The sequence below is a fragment of the Erythrolamprus reginae genome, chromosome 5 (assembly GCF_031021105.1).
Source record: "Erythrolamprus reginae isolate rEryReg1 chromosome 5, rEryReg1.hap1, whole genome shotgun sequence".
Classification (NCBI taxonomy): domain Eukaryota; kingdom Metazoa; phylum Chordata; class Lepidosauria; order Squamata; family Dipsadidae; genus Erythrolamprus; species Erythrolamprus reginae.
Genome location: NC_091954.1, coordinates 39,054,433 through 39,074,730, shown reverse-complemented (window position 1 = coordinate 39,074,730; position 20,298 = coordinate 39,054,433). Strand labels below are relative to the sequence as shown.

Here is a 20,298-nt window from a genome sequence, read left to right as displayed (position 1 = left end):
GATTTATTTTAGGAAAGACTCCAGGAATGTGGGCATGCCTTCAGACTTAGTAACTCTTCTTCTTCTTTATTGGACATTGGAGGGTTGGTTTTAAATAATGTTGCTCGGTGATCTTGTAGCACATTGCCAGGAAGCAGGAGATTATTACTTACTATCCTGGACCCTTAAGGGACATCTCAGAGTGGGTTTTTGTTGTTTGCGTTTCTGACAGAGCCGATAACATTTGAAAAGGCAAAGAAGAAGGGCAACATCTGCCCACAGCTGCAATAAAAAATGTTTCTTTTCAGTGAAAAATGGGCAGGCAAATACTGCTGGCTATTAACTACTCAGGATTGCGTTTTGTCTTGCTACAGCTAATGATCTCCCCTTTTCAACTTACATCTTTAATGTTTTTGATCTCTGTCTTAACTTTCAATTGGAGGCTGCAAAACTACAGTTTTAATTAGTTATTCTCCCTCTGAGGAAAAAAGCAGGCTGTCAAAGGCATAAATTATATAGGCCTAGAATGGGTTTTGGAGGTAATTTAAGGATGTCCCATGACTTTTGAGAGAGAGAGAGAGAGAGAGAGAGAGGGAGGGAGGGAGGGAGGGAGGGAGAGAGAGAGAGAGAGAGAGAGAGAGACAGAGAGACAGAGAGAGACAGAGAGAGAGAGACAGAGAGAGACAGAGAGAGAGAGAGAGAGTGTTAGCAGTTCTTTAACAAAGCTTCTACAGATGCCAAGGTTTGTGAATACTGCTGGCTAGTGGCAAAATGATAGATGTGCAACATGCTAGAGAATCTGAGGGCTAGGTAATTCCAGACCATCATTAAAGAAACATATGCATACTAAATAAATTATATTCCTAGCTTCAAGTCAATCCCCCCCACCCTCCCAGGAGCTAAGTCGGGTAGAAGATGGGAACATGGGAAGTTTGACTGTCTTGATCTTCCTGGATATTTAGATAGCTTTCGAAGGCCACAGGCCTACTGGCATGATAATGCCATTCCTACATTCAAAATCATTTCCTGAACACCATGCCAAGGTAGTATTGAAGTACCTTGGCATGGTGTTCAAGAAGTGAACAATGATATGCTCATTGGCATCAGTGCTATGCAGTACTAGAGTTTCTAACCTGCTTCCCATGTTCCTCATAGGATCAGTAGGTGAGATCAACAGGGAGTGTGAAATGAAAGGCTGCCAATTTGGTAATGGATGCAGATTTACTTCTGTCATTTGAGTTATTACATAATTTTTGGGTGGGAATTCTGAAAAAAATCAATTCAAATGCATCTGGGTTTACCTAAATATGGCCTAACATTTTATTTATCTTTGTCTCTATATGTGTGTATTTAAAAAGGAAAAATAATACATTTGGGAGTAGGCATAAAGTTATTTAGATATAAGAATATGTCTAACTGTGAAAGTAGTTTATTTATCGGCCATATATGCAAACATACCCACTTCTAAAAATCAGATTTAAACAGTAAAAATGCATTAAATCATCAACACAGAATATATGTTACCTTATCCTATGTTACATTTAATAATAACCTTTCTCAATTAGGGTTTAGCTTTGGCTGGAGCAGGTCGGAGCGTGCTTCTTAAGATGGCCGCAGATGTCACGAGGTGCCTTTGTCCTGTTGTCTTCTTCAACCACCTTCATCGCCAGTGTTAGATTTGCATGGGAATGAAGAGTGAAGATGTAGAAACGGTTCATCAACTTTACTGTCTGTTAGCTAGAACGAATATGGACTGCCGGCAGGCTGCAGGGAAGCCACTTTTAAGGGCTTCCCTGAAGCCTACTAGTCATTGACAGCAGTTTATTTCTGCTGCCGCTAGATCAGCCAATCAGCGGCAGCTATGTAAATTTACTCCATAGGTCAATATGTAACAAAAACATTTATTTAAAAAAAAGAAAAGAAAAGAAAACTAGTTACTCTGAGGCCAGTGCATTTCTTGAGATGACGCAAAACCACTCTTCAAAAGAAGCAATTTCATTGTTTATTTTGGATGCGATGCCTATTGATGGACATGAGAACCTCCTTTCTTGATCAGTTTCCAGCTCCCTTTGTGTTTCTTCCAGCCCAAAGTAAAGCAGCAGTAGTTATTCCCACTGAACTTATCAGCAGGAGGCTTCAACATTTCACAGATCTTGATTAGCTTTCCAATGCTAAAATTAAAACTGTGAGAGACAAAGTGTGTCTTCAAGTAAGTTGGAAGGGGTTTTTGTTTGTTTGTTTGCTTGCTCTTAAAGAGAAAGAAGGAAGAGAGAATGGAGAGGAGAAATCATGTCATTCAATATTCAAAGCTATCTTCGGCCTCCCTAGCTAAATAAATAACAAGAGGATGGGCAGAAGGCTGGGGTAACAAAAGTAAGATAAACTGTTTTCCTTATTATGCTTAAACAATGCCCAGTGCTCTTTCTTGCCATGATTCCTTAGCAAAGACAGACCACTTTAATGTTATAAAGATAAAATGTGTAGATTAGAAGTAAATTGTACTCTGATGTCTTGGTATTTCTTTGCAAATTGTATGCAGGGGTTCCCCAAGACTTGAAAATATTTCAAGCATTCTTCCAGGGCAGTATTGCCCCGAGTCCCTGGAGAGGGGCGGCATATAAATCCAATGAATGAATGAATGAATGAATGAATGAATGAATGAAGGAAGGAAGGAAGGAAGGAAGGAAGGAAGGAATTGTAACAGACATACCAAACAAATCGTGTCACTGATCATATTATTCCTGTACTTGCTTTGGCTTCATCTCATTGCTGATCAATTTCCTTGCAACACATTTGTGACTGGACCAGAAATGATTCTGTCAATAATGATTAGCTCCAGACCCTGCTACGTAAGGATTTTCTCCCTTGAAGCATCAACATTGCTTCAGTATCAAGTATTGGCCTCTGTGTAATACTTAAAATGTCCAGACTAAGTGGCATACTTCATCCCGGGAATTCAAATAATACAACATTATTAATATTTCTAAGAAGGATTGAATTCAACATTTTAGGCGGTGCGAGAGGAGAATTGTTATATTTTGTACTATTGTAGAGCTGAGATTAAAGATGCCCCTGAATTTAAGAGTAATTCCTAAAGGGCTAATTAAACTTTCCAGCCTCTCCTGCCACAATGACCATGATCTGAGCTTATGGGAGTTTCAATAGAAGAAAAACCAGGTTGGAAAAGATGATGTGAGGGATTGGCTGATTCTCTTTTTGCTTCCTTGTTTCCCCCCCAATGTGGGACAACAAATAATTTTCCCCATTTTCATTAACAAACCGTGCTGCACAGTATCTTTTATTTTCTAAAAATCGATGTAAGCATCGAAGTAATCATCTTAGAAAGCCTTACATATGAAAATTAGTTAAGGGAGTTGGAAATCCCAGCCACAGAGTACTGCAAACATGATGTAATATTTCATAGGGCAGCCATGGATTTTATATCCGTTTTAAAATTCAGAGAATTCATGTAACCTTGATGAGGGGGAAAAGAGCACAATGAATCGAACTGATGAATTGGTAGGATAGTTGCTTCATGGTTTTCATTCTGTGGTTAGTCACATTTTCCATCTTCGGATAATTATTTGGCCAGGGTTTTTTTTTAATGCCACCTTCTCCAAACTAGCATCTGCAGAAACAGTAGTGTTCTCCAGATATCATCTTCTTTTATATATTATGACAGTGTCAGATATGGTGAAGAGAGTTGGAGGAGCCCAAGAAACTGTTGTGATTCCGTCTGAGGCCCCTCAGGGAACGGCTGATCCTCTGCCGGCTTCCTGCTCAGAGGGGGAGGATGAGGAACAGGAGGTTCAGGCAGACGGGGAGGAGGAATCTCAGGCTGAGGGAGAGGGAGGACAGCCAGAGTCCCCCGAGAGGGAGCTCTCCCCAGCAAGCAGCCTGGATTCCTTAGATGAAAATGCACAAGCAATAATCGATCTCCGGCAGAGAAGAGCAACACAACGAAGGGGACAATTAGCCAGGTACTTTCAGCACTAAAGAGGCAACAGCTGGGTTTGGGTGTGGTGCTCTCTGGAAAGGCTGAAAAGGCAGACCCACCCTTCCTGGCTTGTGGAGTATTATCTTTGGGAGTCCTGGGACCTGGCTGTGATCTTTGGCGTCTTGGAATTCTGGTTTGTGACTTTGAATACTGAAACCTTGGGGGGAAAAGGTGTGGGTCTTATTCTCTACAGTGGTGGGTGTGCCAGCAAGAAGTCTGCTGTATTGTCTGGCCGTCAGGACTCTGCTGTGAAGTCTCATAGCCTGCCTGTTGGGAAGAACAGGTTTTTCTCTGTGTTTATTTTTCAAACTATAAAGTGCTTTTGCTTTTACCAGTGTGTCTGGATGCTTTTTCCAGTTGGTGTTGAAGTCTGGGGGCACCCAGACAGAACAGAAACTAAGATGCAACATGTTTTTAAACATCCATGTTGGGAATGGGGTAAATGATAAGATTTTGTGTTTCCTGATGGGCAAATAATTACCCATCTGATGTTGTTTATACATTAAATACTATTCAATTTAAGTAATTATTTATTTTATTTTGACTTTGGCTAGAAGAGTACACACTAGAAGAATATATTACAACTTTAATCATTCAGTTCATTGACTGCCTACCAATTCATTGTTGCACATATGAAGAATACTTTATTGAAAGAATAAAGAGCCATTTAAACATGTGAGGTTGTGGACATACCACAGATCATATACATTATTTTTACCCCATCATGATAACATTGCTATCAAGCAAATCTGTACCCTGAAAAACTGTCAATCAAAAACTAAAGTTTTTCTTAAGTCCCTGTTTTTAACCAATTAAGCTTAATTCTGGATTATATGTGAACTTAATCTGACATTTATGTCAACATCTGAACCATTTCTCCCCCTCTTGGTTTTTACTTCTGACAGCAATTAAAACTCCTCGGAAACAGCATAAAATTAAATTAGTCAGGAATGGAAACTATAGTGTAGATTGCTCATTGCTAGTTGTCATTAAACATACCACATCGAAATTGCTTTCTTCTCACAATGAATAAAGATCCCTGGTTAAAATCAAGACATTAGTATCATTCCTCTAGTTTTCCATATAGGGGAAAGGGCAAAGCTCTCCCCTGGACTTTTATTACCCTGTCCCATCAACATTTTTACTTAATACAAATAAATATTCTGACAGTGCTAATAAGTACCAGAAGTTGGGTAAAGTCATAAATGCAGGTGAATGTGAACTTGTGTGAGGTTGAGAGGAGAGTGAAGAGATCTTGGTGGAATCAGGAGCTGGAATGGGAAGCTGAGGCCATACATATGAGAGGGAGAACCAGTTAGGTTTAATACTGTGTTTCCCCCAAAATAAGACGGGGTTTTATAATTCTAGCCACCCAGAGTCCTTGGGAGAGTTGGGTGGCATACAATAGGAAGGAAGGAAGGAAGGAAGGAAGGAAGGAAGAAAGAAAGAAAGAAAGAAAGAAAGAAAGTGTTTAGTGAGGATTCCTTTGTTTCCTTGAAATTTCTAGATCCATGGATTCCCATTCCTCAAATTCTCTAGCCTGTGTGTCCATTGCTACTGTACTCAGAATTTTGAAAACTGAAGGACGTCAACCAGAAGTTGCCAAGACTGGGAAAATTGAACTAGAATGAAACACTCTAAGAAAGATTTATATTACCACATGCAAAAATAAAGAAAAGAGTGGAATTCGCACCTTTGTCATTCAGGAGATATTTTGACAGTTAGATATGCATCGGTGCAAAATCCTGGGCTGATATTAAGATCACAATTCACGAATTAAATAAAGGGAACACTCAAATAACACATCCTAGATCTGAATGAATGAAATATTCTCATTGAATACTTTGTTCTGTACAAAGTTGAATGTGCACAACAGCATGTGAAATTGATTGTCACTCAGTGTTGCTTCCTAAGTGGACAGTTTGATTTCACAGAAGTTTGATTTACTTGGAGTTATATTGTGTTGTTTAAGTGTTCCCTTGATTTTTTGAGCAGTGTACATTGACCTATTGAAGAGAATGAAATGCCACAATCCCAACTCTTTGAGTGGTGCATGTTTGAATGTCTCTATTGCATCACCAATTACAAAACCCTTCCATTCTATTTTCCCTTCCCCTTAGAAAGTACCAGTAAATGTGGGAGAAAATACCGCTGGAGAGCAGATGATGAGCAGTGGACAGTTAATGCCAACACTGACCTAATTAAGAGAAGAGCCAGTTTGTTTTCCCAGCTTGATTCGGTTAGTAACTTTGTGACCATTCTGATGTGAGGAAATTAATTTTCAACCTTCACCTACTTTAAGCACTTCTGTAATTGGAATTGTTATTTATTTCTTTAAAAAACCCCACTGCTTAGCTCACACTATGCCTTTTACATCCTGAAAACAGTGAAGCTGAAAATAGAGAATAGCTTCATGCTAATTGCACAGAAGAAGTGTATTTATTTGATATCCACTGCTTTGCTAGGAGTTGTCATTTCTAATCAAAGTCAAAGGAGAAACCCCAAAGCTCAAATGAGCTAAACTGACTGCCTTATTAGAGAGATCCCTCAAGAAGTGGGCTGATTATCAGCCTTTGAAAGATACACAAATTCTCTCAATATCTGGAGGCTGTGAGATGCTTGAAAGTAGAACCATTTTCCAAATGGCTCTTAAAATTAAGAGATGAACGATTGTCAAGTTTGTAACAGATCTAAACATCCATCCTAAAGTTGAGCTCAGCTCCAGATTACAAAACCTGACAAGATATCTTGCTGGAATTCTTGTCACATATAAGACAGTTTAGGTGTCAAATGTCTACAGAAAAATGGCATCTTGCAACTGCACAGGATAGATTTGCTACCACAGAAGCTCTTGCAAGTAGATTTTAGGCTTGTCTAAACTGTTAAACTTCACCAGATTGATTTAAATTTCCAAAGGAAATATATGCAGCTATGAGAAGGCAGGTCATCAACAATGAAGTGCTTTAGAATGCAGATCAAAAGGAAGGAAATAACCTGAATTTGTAAGATCAACTGCTGCATATAGTCAGTGATTTCATCACTTTATGGACGCTTCCATATAATTTTCTTGATATCAGTTTAGAAATGGTTAGCTAATATTTTTTCCTGGGATGTTTTTCCTTCTTTCCAGGCTAGTCTACAACTTTAGTATGTCCTGTGATTTTCTACTCAACAACAAACCTTTGTAGTTTAAAAAAATGTGCCAAAATCACTACCTAATTGACAAGCCCACTATACATGTGACCTACAAGTGATCGGTAATGTGGTAAGTACATTGTTTGTACTTTTATGTTTCATTAAAGAAACATGAAAGATATTTCAATTATTTACAGTTATAGGCAGAAGTGGGCTGCTGGGGGTTCACAGGGGTTGGGAGAACCTCTAGCTAAGATTCTGTGAAGTTTGGAGAACCCCCAACCTCCACTTCTGGCTGGCCCCACCCACCCCTCCTTTCCCCTCCCTGGAGTGCCCACACAGCCTGCTTTGGATGCAGGTAAGTGCAGGATGCGTGCAGACGCTTGGGGGTGGGTGGGTGAAAAACAGGCATACTGGAGGTTTAGGAAGGCAGTAAATAGGCCTTTTTCCAGCCTCCAGAGGGTCTCCAGAGCCCAGAGAGGTAATTTTCACCCTCCCAGAGGCTTGGAGGAAATTTCTGGAGCCTGAGGAGGGCAAAAACATGCCCCTGGGGTGCAGCTAGTTGACTAGGCCATACCCACCATGGCCACGCCCACCCAGCAACTGACCACAGAACCCCTTGCTAAAATTTTGAAGACCTTTATCTCTTTGTCCCTGCTTTACCTCTGTGATGGACACCTTCAGTGAGGAAACAACCAAATGTATAAACCCCTGATGGCAAACCTATGGCATGTAGCCATATCTGCCGGCATGCAAGCCATTACCCTAGCTCAGCTCCAGAGTGCATCTGCATGATGGCAGCTGATTTTTTGATTCGCACAGAGGCTCTGGGAGGGCATTTTAACCTCTGGAGGGTCTCCAAGGGGTGCAGAGGCTGTTTTTGCCCTCCCCAGGCTCCAGGGAAGCCTCTGAAGCCAAGGAGGGTGAAAAATGGGCCCAATGGGTCCACTTTAAGTCAGGAAAAGTGCCATTTCCAGCCTTTGGGGGGATAGGGGAGGCCATTTTTGTTGTCCCCAGCCTGCAAGAAAGCCTCTGAAGCCAGGGAAGGGTAAAAAATGGTCCTGCTGGGCAATCTGAAGTTGGGAAATGGGGGAGGTGGGTGGTTGCACACATAAGCATGGGGCAGTGCATGGTGGTGTCATGCACATATGTGCAAGGGGCAGGGCATGTGGGGGGCATTGAATTATGTGTGTGGCCACGCACGGGCGCACTATCACGCACACAAGCATGCTTTTGGCACCCGAGGAAAAAAAGTTCACCATCACTGGTATAAACTAAGAGTAAAAAAAATAAAAGAACTACTATTAAAATAAAAATTTTTAAATAAAATTTTTTATTGATTTTTTTAAAATATAAACACACACACACAACATAAAACAGGTGCTCTGTGAGTAGTGCCCACTACCAGACAAACATTTACACCCCACCACCAGATCGGGGGTGTTTCTTGTATACACCATTTTAACTCAAGAGCAAAATATCTGTTTACATATTATAAAGTGATTCCAATTTATTCCTTGTAGCATGGTCTCAGATTCTACTCGCCATATATCATCTTACCTTGTCCCATCGTCCCATCAGTTGTCGCAAATCAGTTTCATTAACTGAATTCATCCTTTCATCCATAATCTCAAATTGAATATGATCCACCATGTACCGGTACCACCTGAGCGCTTTCTATCGCTGCTTGTTTTATTTCTCTAAATTTCCCATCACATTGCTTTTAACTAATACTGCCATTTCCTTAGTAATTATCCATCGTATATTTATTACTATTAAAATAACCATAAATAATAGCAGATTCCCTTTCTCAAGGAAGAGCCAAACTAACCAATGATAAGCCGAAACAGTTAAAATGAGCTGAAAAAAATGTGTCTTAAAAAGATGGCAGGCAATAAAATAAGTAAAGAGGCAGATTATCTAAATGTTTGGAGAAGAGATTTGCACTAGAAGATGAATGTCACCACCAGCCGTATCTCTCAAGAGAACAGCCTGTGTAAGAGGAAAGATTGCTTAGGTTCACAAGAAGGTGAAAGCCACTCATGTACCAAATGACATTTAGAAATGAACAGACCTATCAATCTGGCTGGAAAAAAAAATAAAAATTGCCTGGTCAAATTTCAGCGCATCTTCTTCAAGTAATTTTCAAAGGCAAATTCACAACCCAATCAAAATGAAATTAATGTACTATATGTTTAAGCGCAGCAAAAATAAATAGTGCTGCTGTGGCTTAGAGGTGGAGCTCTTGCCTAACAATCAGGAGGTTGTGAGTTTGATCCTAGGTAGAGGCAGATGTAGGGTCTCCTGCTTAGGCAGAGGGGATTGGTCTAGATAGATGATCTGCAAAGTCCCTTCCAACTCTGTTAATCTGTTAAACACAGTTAATGTTTAGTGGCAGCCAAATATTAATGAACATCAGTTTACAATGGCCTATGTCAGCCTTTATGAGCTGTTTCTTCATGCTACCAGTGAAATGCTAACTTATTTTCTAATTTCATAAAGGATTTATCCCCTTTTTTTAACCTAACAGGGAAAAAATATTAACAAACATTCCAGAAACCCTGTCCTGAATAACCTTGTCCTGAATAACTAACAAAGTTATAATTCCCGAACATTCTTTTTGATGTCCATATTTTACAAATATCGCGCACAACCCAATCTATTAGTTGTCAAGATCCTCTTCGAACATGATGGAGGAACATTATCACTTTACAAATAAAATAATAATTACCCATATTAAAGGAGGAGTTAAAGGAGGCTACAGACTAGAAACTAGGAGACTGTGAGTTCTAAATCCTGCCTTAGGTGTGAAAACCAGCTGGGTGACTTTGGGCCAGCCACTTTTTCTCAACTCAACCTAGTTGATAGAAGGAAGAAATAGGAGGAAGAAGATGTTTTTGGATAAGTTTGCTATCTTGAGTTATTTGTAAAAATAAGAAAGTCAGAATACAAACAAACAAAAATAAATAAATGTGGGTTCTTCTTGTGACAAGCTCTGTGGTTCAGTGGTAGACAGTGAAGGGCTGCAAAATTTTTTACTAACACACTATGGGGGTGACTTATTTTGTGGGTGTGGTTTGCCAGCCACATGACCAGGTGCGAGTGGCTTGATGATCATGTGACCAGGGGTTGGCTTAAAGGTCATGTGACTGTCTTAAAGGTGGCCGACTTCACATCATTCCCATCAAGGGTTTGGGTTATGGTTAGGGTGCCTGGCCTCTCCTTGCCTCAGAGAGGTACAATTTCCCTTTCTATTTAGTATTACTGAACATCCAAAATATACTATTTAATTCTATATATATATGCCATATTTGTACATACATATTACACACAGGCACACAAAAATATACATTATCTACTATATAAAATGTATGTGTATGTACACACACACACACACAGCTCTTCTAAAATTATACACATTGAACCTCATTTATTGTGATAGGAAAAACATACCCAGAGCCCAGAAAGGAAAAAAAGAAAAAAAATATCAAAATTTTTCTACCAGTTCTGCATACCTGACCGTACCTATAGAAGCCCATCATTGGTGGTAGAGCACATGTTTTGCAGAAGATTCTAGACTGGACCTCCCTTATTTCCAGATCAGACTGCTACTGACAATTGTGGTAAACACATTGAGACAATGTCCTTAAGACCATGGCAGTTTTAAAAATATCTGAAACTAGCATTTAAAAGAAAACTGAATGCTAATTTCATACTAAAGGAATTATTCTATTTTTTTTTCATGGTCAGAAAAGATGAAATGATCGAAAACAAACCACAGTATTATCATGAAGGCAAGTAATAGGCTTGAATTGCCACTTGATGTCATCCTGGTGCAACAGAAAACTCAGCTAATAGGCTATAAAACAGTAAACTTGTACAAAAAAAAAAAGTAGCTTGGACAAAACTGCTTCAAGAAGTCCAGCATATTTCTTGTGTTAAAGCATTTTCTTTTCAGTTCTCAGCAGAACTTTGCTGTCAGTCTTGAAACTGTAGAGAGGACAGCTTAAGGGGAATTATCTCTAGTTTTCTGACAGGAGCTCAGGAAAAAAAAAGCACATTTCCCCCCTTGTTTGAGGGAACAATAAGGCGGAAGATAACATTCTGCTGATCGACTGTTCCTTTCTCTGAATATCAGCGTCAGATATTTGAAAAACTCTACTGTAACTCTGCTAAAGGAAAAGTAGAAGGTGCAACACATTTGAAAAATCCCTGTAAAATGGCTATGGCTTTTCTTGATTTCTCAGCAGTAACAGATCATTAGTTTGCAATCGTATATTCAATTATCTGTGAATAATCTCCCTTAAATTTAATGAGATTTCCTTCTGAGTTGGCTATGTACAGGATCATACAGAGCTTTGCACTGCCCCAAATGATTTTAGCCCTGCTGATTATTTCACACCTCAAACTAAAAAAATCAAAGAATCATCTAAACACAAGTTTGGCTTTTGTTATTGTTTAGGAAATACTTTTTGTTAACATCAGTAGAAATGGGTGTCATTCTAATTTTTGGTTCCATTTTTTTTTTACTTTCCAATGAGATTAAGGAGCTCTGATGCTGCTGCTCCTTTTGGAAAGCTCAACTGTGTTTTGGTACCTCATTTGGAGAAAAAAGAGAGGAGTGACATGATATGGACTTCCGATAGCAGGAGGAACAGACAAGACACAGTAAATGAAAATGATAAGGCAAGCTATTGTAGTGGAATATAGCCTGGATTCCCAGGAGGGAGGGGCTGCTCTCCAGAGGACAAAGAGGCAATGGAGCTTGGAAAATTTGATCAGTAGAAAGATTAAATTGGCTCTTCACTAGCTTTTCTCAGAATATCTATAGTTATGTTAATAGCTGCTTGAAATCTATTGGTGAAGAACAATAAAGGAAACTACTCTTAAGTAGTTCCATGTGTAATTCTTGGTTCCTGGGGTTTGACAATTATTTCTGTTTCTAATAATATGAGCTGCTCAATGGAGGAATAATTGGCGAAAGATAGAAAGGGTGGAGTAATATCTCTCAAGGACTCTGTAATGATAAATAAAATCTATACCACAGATTCTCTAAACCACTTCCAATTCTAAGAGCAAATGACTGTCATTTCTATGTGCTCCACTAAAAAGTGTGCCACTGTTCAAGAAAATGTGATACATAAACGAGAGAACAGGCAACTGTTGCCTTGTTCCTTATGAAATAAGAAAAAGGTTAAAATAGTGATCTAGGTTGGGACATGAATGAATGGCTACAACAGGCTTGGGGCCATTAGACCCTAGCCCCCTGACCGACAAATGTACTGTATGTCAGTTGATTGAATGGGAATGAGTGTTTTTTTAATGGTCCTGTGGTTTTAGGTTAATTAATTTTAAACTAATTAGGTTTAGGATGTCATGTTGTTCTTTATATATTGTAAGTCGCCCCAAGTCCTCGGAGAGGGACAGCATATACAGTAAATCCAATTAATAATAAATAAATAAAGTGATACAAGTGGTCCTTGGCTTATGACCACAATTGAGCCTAACATTTCTATTGTTAAGTGAGACATTTGTTAAGTGAGTTTCCCCCAAAAGTTTTACAACTTTTCTAGCCGTGAATCACTGCAGTTGATAAGTAAGTAACCTGGTTGTTAATTGAATCTGGCTTCCCCCTTGATTTTGCTTGTCAGAAGGTCATAAGAGGTGATCACATGGGACACAGTCACAATCCTAAGTCACTTTTTAAAGTACCATTGTAACTATAAGCCATCATTAAATGAACTATTGTAACTTGAGGATTACCTGTACTGGAAATTACCCTATGTACATGCCCATTCAAGTCAACAGTTTGCAAAGCTTAGAAAAGAATCTGAAATTAGAGCCAGGAAATTAAAAAAAGACATCTATTTTAATGTATTTATTTGCTTATTTTAATCATGTTTACAAAAAATACATACACATCCAAAATCCCGTTAAATTAAGCCAAAAATAAAACAAGTAAAAGGGATTACAAATCATGTCCACATATCTCATATCCATTATGTATTAAACAACACGAAACAGTTTGTAAATCTAAATTATGGAGAAAAGTATAACAATAATTGCAACATCTTGAAATGTACATCAGATGGAAACATTGCATCATTTCTTGATTAGTCGCTCAACTTACTTTTCAAAAATACACAAAATTTCACATAAATCTGCCTGTTAATATCAGGAATAATACAGCCCTTTCCAATGTCTCAAAATAATTTTCTTAGCAACCCCTAGACTAAATATACCATAACACTTGTGTCTTACGACATTCTACCCAGAAATGCAAATCTACCTGGTTTGTCTTATTTTTCAGCATAACTTGCATGATTCACTCCTATCAAACAAAAGTATTTCAATCTTCAATGCATGACTTTTCAGTTCCACACAGAGAACCCTGCATAGTATTCCACTTGTTACAAATCATTAGGATTTTCAGCTAAACAATACTGTGCTGGTTGCATACAAAATTCCATGTGCATTGCCTTCTGCAACCAAAAGACCATTAATATGAGATCATCTGATGACATGGGGTGAGTTACCAACAATACGCTGACGTAATCAGCTGTATACCTCCACCTCATGTCAATTCAGTGAAGCGGTGGAAGTGATGTGCCGGTGTCTTAAAGTCATAAGGGTCTGGATGGGGATTAACATTAATCATAATAATAATTTATTAGATTTATATGCTGCCCCTCTCCGAGGACTTGGGGCAGCTCACAACTGCAATAACAATACAGTACAAATCTAATGTTAAGAAAAAAACCTAAGTTAAAAATCCCACTATCATTAAAAACAATCAATGCTACACAATCACACCACACTCAAGTCCAAGTAGTCAGAAGCAGGGGGCATTAATCCCCCCATGCCTGGCAACATAAATGGGTCTTCAACATCTTTCGGAAGGCGAGGAGGGTGGGGGCAATTCAAATCTCCGGGGAAAGTTGATTTCAGAGGGTCAGGGCCGCCACAGAGAAGGCTCTTCCAATAGGTCTTGCCAGATGACATTGTTTAGTCGACAGGACCCGGAGAAGCCCAACTCTGTGGGACCTGATCGGCTGTTGGGATTCATGTGGCAGAAGGCGGTCCAATAGGTATTCTGGTCCGATGCCATGTAGGGTCCGTAGGTATTCTGGTCTGATGCCACTCAACCCAGACAAGATTGAGTGGTTGTGGGTCCTTCCTCCTAAAGACGATATCATCTATCCATCTTTGGTCCCGGGAGAAGAAGTAATCCCCCCCTTGAATAGGGTTCGCAACTTGGGTGTCCTCCTAGATCCACAGCTGAGGTTAGAACATCATCTCTCAGCTATAGCTAGGGGGGCTTTTGCACAAGTTCATCTTGCTTACCAGCTGTGGCCCTACCTTGACCAGGAGGCACTCCACACACTCACACTCTCATCACCTCTCGTCTTGACTATTGCAATGTGGTCTACATGGGGCTACCCTTGAAGAGAGTTCAGAGACTTCAGCTGGTGCAAAATGCAACAGTGCATGCAATTACAGGGTGTGCTGACATATATCCATATTCTTCCATCACTACATGAACTGCATTGATTGCCAATCAGCCTCTGAACACAATTCAAGGTGTTGGTTATTACCTTTAAAGCCCTAAATGGCTCCAGGTCAGACTATTTACAGGACTACTTCCTCCCTCATACCTTGCTGCAGCCACTAAGGGCCCAGAGAGTTGGCCTTCTTCAGGTCCCATCCACCAAACAATATCGGTTGGCTCTTCCAACCAAATAATATCGGTTGGCTCTTCCTCAGGGAAGAATCTTCTCTGTGGTTTCTCCAACCCTGTGGAGTCAACTGCCCCCAGAGATTCGCATTGTCTCCTGGCTTTTTCGGCAAGACTGGAATTAAGATTGATTGTTAGTATGCATGGTTATTTTTAATGATATATGTGATTTTACTGTTGTTTTTTTACTGCTTTTTTACTTGTATTGTATTTATAACCGTTCTTAGCTGCTCAGAGTCCATTTTGGAGTTGAGCACCATATAAATGCAATAAGTAGTAGTAGTAGTAGTAGTAATAATAATAATAATAATAATAATAATAATAATAATAATAATAATATCACCACTAGTAATATTTGTACATAATACATACACAATATTTTAAACAAAGGGATGTCAAGCATCTTACTCTCTGCCTCATCATGATTTATTTGCTAAGCATTCAATTTATTCTGATGCATGCCATTTGTTCTGATGCACTTGCACTATTTACTCATCAAGAGGACATTTTGTTCCTGGAATTCCCTGAATGATTGGCTTTTCCCTCAGGAATTGGAATAGGATGAAGTTGGAGCCTTAGTTGATATGGTTTATGTGATTTCCCACTGGGGATTGTGGATCAGATATTTGGTTTTCTTATTTTCTGTTTTATTATGACTAGGAGCTGCCCCAAGTTGTATTTAAGAAGGGCAACCATAGACATATTTTAAATCAATAAACAAATAAAAAATCCTATTGCAACCAACCTTTCATTTCATATTCAAGCAAAACCATGTCTCATTCAAGCCTATTTACTTTATCATATGCTTTCTCTAAATTAACACATGGATAATAAAAGTTTTCCCCTTAGCGAGCAGTACGGTGGCCCAGAGGTGAAGATGCTCACATCCCATTTGGAAGGTTGAGCTCAATCCTAGGCAGTGGCAGATGTTTTTCTCTCAGGAAACAAAGAGAAAAATATCTCCTGTGCACTCTACATAGGCATCAGGAAGGACATCTGGCCAGTAAATGCTCAGCTCCATTCAATCACCTTGATTCCATTCTGAATAAAAAGATTACGGGGTTGTAAAAAGAAGTTTCCCATAGTTCCATATACCACAACCTGGCATAACACATGTAATTTTTTAAAAAAATCATTGTCATTTGTTCTATCATTTTGTTTAGGATTCTGCCAAGTATTTTCCAGGAATATTTACCAAAATAATCTCCCTGTGATGTTTATAGTCAATCTTGTTATCTTTCTCTTGTGCATAGGACATAAGCAGCCTTCTTTCAATTTACTTCAGATGCAGAAACATTGTAGATTTATATTTGTGAATAATTTAGGTGGCAAAATATCCTCCACACACACCAAATTTTGGGTTTGACGTACCTGTAGATAGACTTATCTGCAAGTACAGGTAAGTAGTCCTTGAATTATAACCATTGTTTTACCAACCATTTGAAGTTACAATGGCACTAACCAAAGCGACTTATAACTGTTCCTCACATTTATGGCAGTAACAGCACCACCACAGTCATGTGATCAAAATTTGGCCACATGGTAACTGACCAGCAGTGATGGGCAGATATGGTCAGGTATGCAGAACTGGTAGAAAAGTTTTGGTCAAGTACGCAGAACTGGTAGAAAAACTTTGAATTGTATTCTTTTTTTCCCTTCTGGGCTCTGGGTATGTTTTTCCCATTGCAGTAAATGAGGTTGAATGTGTATAATTTTAAAAGAGCTTTGTGTGTGTATGTAGTAGATAATGTATATTTTTGTGTGCCTATGTGTAATATATATGTACACATATGGCATATATACATAGAATTAAATAGTATATTTTGGATGTTCAGTAATAGTAAGAAAAAGTGTATCTCTTTGAGGCGAGGAGAGGCCAAGCACCCTAAGCCTTCGGTGGCACAGTGATTAGAGTGCAATACTGGAAGCTACTTCTGCTGATCACCGGGTGCCAGAAGTTTGGCAGATCGAAACTCAGTAGGCTCAAGGTTGACTCAGCCTTCCATCCTTCCAAGGTCAGTAAAATGAAGACCCAGATTGTTGGGGGCAATATGCTTACTCTCTGTAAACTGCTGAGAGGGCTGTAAAGCACTGTGAAACGGTATATCAATCTAAATGCTAATCTAAATGCTAAATGCTATAAAGTTGGGTAAGCAACTGGCACAACATTTAGATGAAATCTCTCAAGGAAATAAAAGTTGAGTAGAATAAATAACAATTTAAAAAATGCAATTGTTCCACATTTCAAAATTGGCCGGTTTTGGTTCAAAACTTGGCTGGATTATTAATTCATCAATTTCTTGGATGATTGTTGCCACTGCACAATTGTTGTCTACAATTAATGGTAAATCATCAATGGTATGCCTCACAACTGAGAATATTGAAGTATTCATTTTGAGAGCCAGTTTGGTCTCCTGGCTAAGGCACTAGGTCAGAAAGCAGAAGATTGTGAGTTCTAATCCTGCCTTAGCCATGAAAGCTGGTTGGGTGGCCATGGGTCAGTCACTCTTTCTCAGTGCAAGCCACTCCTATCCGGTCACATGACCATCAAGCCAAACCCACAAAATAAGCCACATCCACACGCAGCCCTTCACTGAACCCAAATCACCTCACAGAATTGTTATTATGAAAATAGGAGGAAGGAGTATTATATATATTTGCCCCCTTGAATTGTTTAAAAAACAAAAACAAAGGTGGAATATATAAATGAATAAATTCTTGAATAACAGCCTTTGGAGAGCTAACAGTATTGGAGAGCTAAGACTTTTATTATTAATAGAGGCCTGGGTGAAAAACCAGCTCTTCATGGCCCTTCTACACTACAGCTGAGTGAGAGCCATCAGGGTTTCAAGGATGCTTCCAGAAGCCAGGGGCTACAATACAGTGGAAGTACTTCCATGATTCGGAGAGATATTATTCTTTAATCAAAGAAATCTACAGCATGCCAACCTTGCAGCTAGATGTTATTGAAGATAGATACTATGACCTTTAAGGGTTTATAACTAACAACCAGTCCAGCTGTTGCTTTCAGCTCTGAACTTGGCAATGTGGTTGCAAACGTTTTGACACTATTCAAGGAGACAAATGCACAATTCAAACCGCGCTGACCAAATTGCCAAGCTTGGAATTCAAATCAATAACTACCAGCCTGAGCTACTAATGTTCAAACACATTTCAATAACCTGTCCCTTGAAATTCCCTGATATGAAGTTTTTATCTGAAGAGAAAGAATCCCTCCAGCCTTTCCACAGACATACTGTACCTCTGTTGTTCTGGGATGAGTAAGAACCACACTGATATGTTGTAAAGGAAGCGGAGTTCAGAAGGGGGGATGTTATAGAATTAAGAGGATTGTACACACCTCTGTTTATTAGTGGATTCTTAACAAAAAAAATTTCCCCCTATACAATTTGTGGAGTAACTAAAACGGAGCCCCTGTCACTGTCTTTGCTGGCTTGGGGTTTTAGAATTGTCTTGAAGTGAGTTTAGAAACAATAAGCCAAGGGAAGCCTTCAAAGTTGGTTTGGCGTGAGCTCTTGCAAGAAGTCCCAAGGCCCTCCTGAATTCCATTTTCACTGGCAGAAGTTGACAGGAGGCCATCACAGCCGAAAAGGAAGCTTGGGAGCCTATTTTTGCTTGAAGAACACTCAGGCCACCACAGGCACTTCTGACATGAGTGACATTGAGCTGGCCACACCCACCCTAGGCCCCCAAGGTCAAACACAACCCTGATGTGGCCCTCAATGAAATTGAGTTTGACACCCCTGAGTTAGACAATACTTCGTTTAGTGTTCTGCCGGCGTGTCTCAGCTGCCTGTAATTACAGGGTAATTAGTCCAAAAAGACACACACCACACAATAGAAGGAAAACCCAAAAGTCTTTATCAACAGAAAAACAGAAACAGCTCCCTTTTTAAATGTCAAAGGGATTTTCTGGTACACACAAGGCACAGGTTAAATGCAATCCAAATTCTCACCCAATAACTGGGAAATTGAGTCCAATTCTAAAGTCCAGGAAGTCCACACACAATCTTGAACAGCAAAAACCACGATCTTGACGAAGCTATGAATCAAATAAACTGCCATGAGGCTAAAACAGCATCAGTATCACTAATTACAGCAGCCCCACTCAACCACAGGTGGACTCATTTATCTCCTGTAATAATCCTTCAGTTGTTGTCTCCTATGCATCACTTTCCCCTCTTCCAAGTCACCCCCACCTTCTTCTTCTTCCAAGGAAACTTCACTACCTGACTCTGTCGGCAATAAAACAGGCCTATGACATGTTGATGTTTCCCCTGCATCCACCTCCACATTCCTTGGGGCAGGAGCTGGGCCACAGCCAACCAGAACAGTTTAGATAGTCTGTGAAGTGTTCAGATAGCCAGTTGGATATGTACAGAGCAGGTTCTGACCAGTTCTGGAGAACTGGTAGCAGAAATTTGAGTAGTTTGGAGAACCAGTAAATACCACCTCTGACTGGCTCTGCTCCCATCTGTTCTCTGCCTGCTGAGTCCTAGCTGATCAGCAGGAAATGGGGATTTTGAAGTGGGGAGGGAATGGAGATTTTATAGAATCCTTCCCCTGCCACGCCCAGCAAGCCATACCCACAGAACTGGTATTTAAAAAAAATTAAATGCCACTACTGGATAACTATAGTCCACACAGTGATATGTGGTGTAGGATCATGATTCTACACCATATGACACATTTTCTTTTTTAAAAATAGAATTTATTATTTTTTTCATTTTTTCTTTAAACGCAGTAATACAATAAGTACGATGAGTAGTTCTGCAAATTTTATACACTTATATACACTTTAAACATATTATACTTAATCTTATCTTTATTACAGTAACTAAAATACTTACACATTTCTATTTACATATTTATATATCATACTTCCTTGGAGAAGGGCGGCATACAAGTCTAATAAATAATAATAATTTTAGCTCTTTCTTTTCATTTTTGTTTTTCTATGCTCAATCCATTGATACCATCTGTCCCAGATTTCAAGATATTCTGAATCTTTCTGGCCCCGCAAGTCAATTGTTAGCTTATCCATTTAGGCGCATTCAGATATTTTTTAATTAGTACATTCTCAGTCTGGAGGGATTTCTGAGTCTTTTCAAAAGGGGATTTCTGAGTCTTTCCAAAATTGAGCAAAGGTTGCCGTGGTAATATGGAGTATTAAATACTTGACACTCTTGGTATAACTTTTCCTAAATATTCCTAAGAGGAAGAGTTCCAGTGTGAATTCTATTTCTAATTGAGTGATTTCATGCATCCGTTTGTGAATCTTAGTCCAAAATCTTTTTGTATCAGGGCACAACCATCACATGTGAAAGAAGGTACCTAATTTTTTTCTTACACTGCCAACAATTTGAATTTAAATTTGGATAAAACTTTGCCAATTGTGTTGGAGCCAAATACCATCTATAGCACATTTTGT

At 39.2% G+C, this 20,298-nt stretch overlaps 1 long non-coding RNA gene across 1 annotated transcript; it reads left to right on the top strand.

The window, feature by feature from the left end:
• The first annotated feature begins 1,491 nt into the window (after window positions 1-1,491).
• LOC139168399 (uncharacterized) lies at window positions 1,492-7,327 on the top strand. Its single transcript, XR_011559284.1, has 3 exons — window positions 1,492-2,188; window positions 6,097-6,215; window positions 7,309-7,327. It is a non-coding gene; the product is annotated as an uncharacterized lncRNA (long non-coding RNA).
• Window positions 7,328-20,298: the final 12,971 nt, after the last annotated feature.